We start from the raw sequence: 944 nt of genomic DNA on the forward strand, positions 1-944 counted from the left end.
AGTCATCCCTGTCTTCAGTATTCTGTAAACTCTACATGGTTCAAATCAAAGGACTTCACTCGGATAGAACTATACGGCTACACACTAAAGATTATTCGCGAATCGCATAAACGGAGAACGCCCAGCAATACTCAAAATAAAATATACTAATTTCTAAACCGAAACGTTTCATCAAATACCTCGGGTTTGCAGGAACTCTCGGCTCCTGCTAAATATTTAGACTACAAATCTCAATACTGCAAAAACGGACTTTTATAAATTATACTGTCTAGTCTCTGGAACGAAAGTTTTATAATAGTGATAATACCACAAGGGGGGGGGGATAACTCTCGTAAACAATTGGATAACCCGGACACTCGAGAAATACAAAGAATAACCTGAAAGGTTGAACTCGTCCATATTGGACTCCTCAGAAAACGGAAGGTACGTAAAGACTAACAATTCAATAATTGCCTCCCAGTGGCACAGCGGTATGTCTGCGGACTTTATACGCTAGAAACCGGGTTTCGATACCCGTGGTGGGCAGAGCACAGATAGCCCATTATGTAGCTTTGTACTTAATTACAAACAATTAAATAATTGCCCCCCAGTGGCACAGCGGTATGTCTGCGGACTTTATACGCTAGAAACCGGGTTTCGACACCCGTGGTGGGCAGAGCACAGATAGCCCATTATGTAGCTTTGTACTTAATTACAAACAATTAAATAATTGCCCCCCAGTGGCACAGCGGTATGTCTGCGGACTTTATACGCTAGAAACCGGGTTTCGACACCCGTGGTGGGCAGAGCACAGATAGCCCATTATGTAGCTTTGTACTTAATTACAAACAATTAAATAATTGCCCCCCAGTGGCACAGCGGTATGTCTGCGGACTTTATACGCTAGAAACCGGGTTTCGACACCCGTGGTGGGCAGAGCACAGATAGCCCATTATGTAGCTTTG

The 944-nt window shown here is 43.4% G+C and overlaps 1 protein-coding gene across 1 annotated transcript in view; it reads left to right on the top strand.

Moving 5' to 3' along the window:
• LOC111088493 overlaps window positions 1-944 on the top strand; it is a 13103-nt gene that overhangs the window by 11245 nt on the left and 914 nt on the right. The gene's annotated exons all lie outside the window — the stretch shown is intronic.

Source organism: Limulus polyphemus, unplaced genomic scaffold (assembly GCF_000517525.1).
Source record: "Limulus polyphemus unplaced genomic scaffold, Limulus_polyphemus-2.1.2 Scaffold3865, whole genome shotgun sequence".
In the NCBI taxonomy this organism is placed as follows: Eukaryota; Metazoa; Arthropoda; class Merostomata; order Xiphosura; family Limulidae; genus Limulus; species Limulus polyphemus.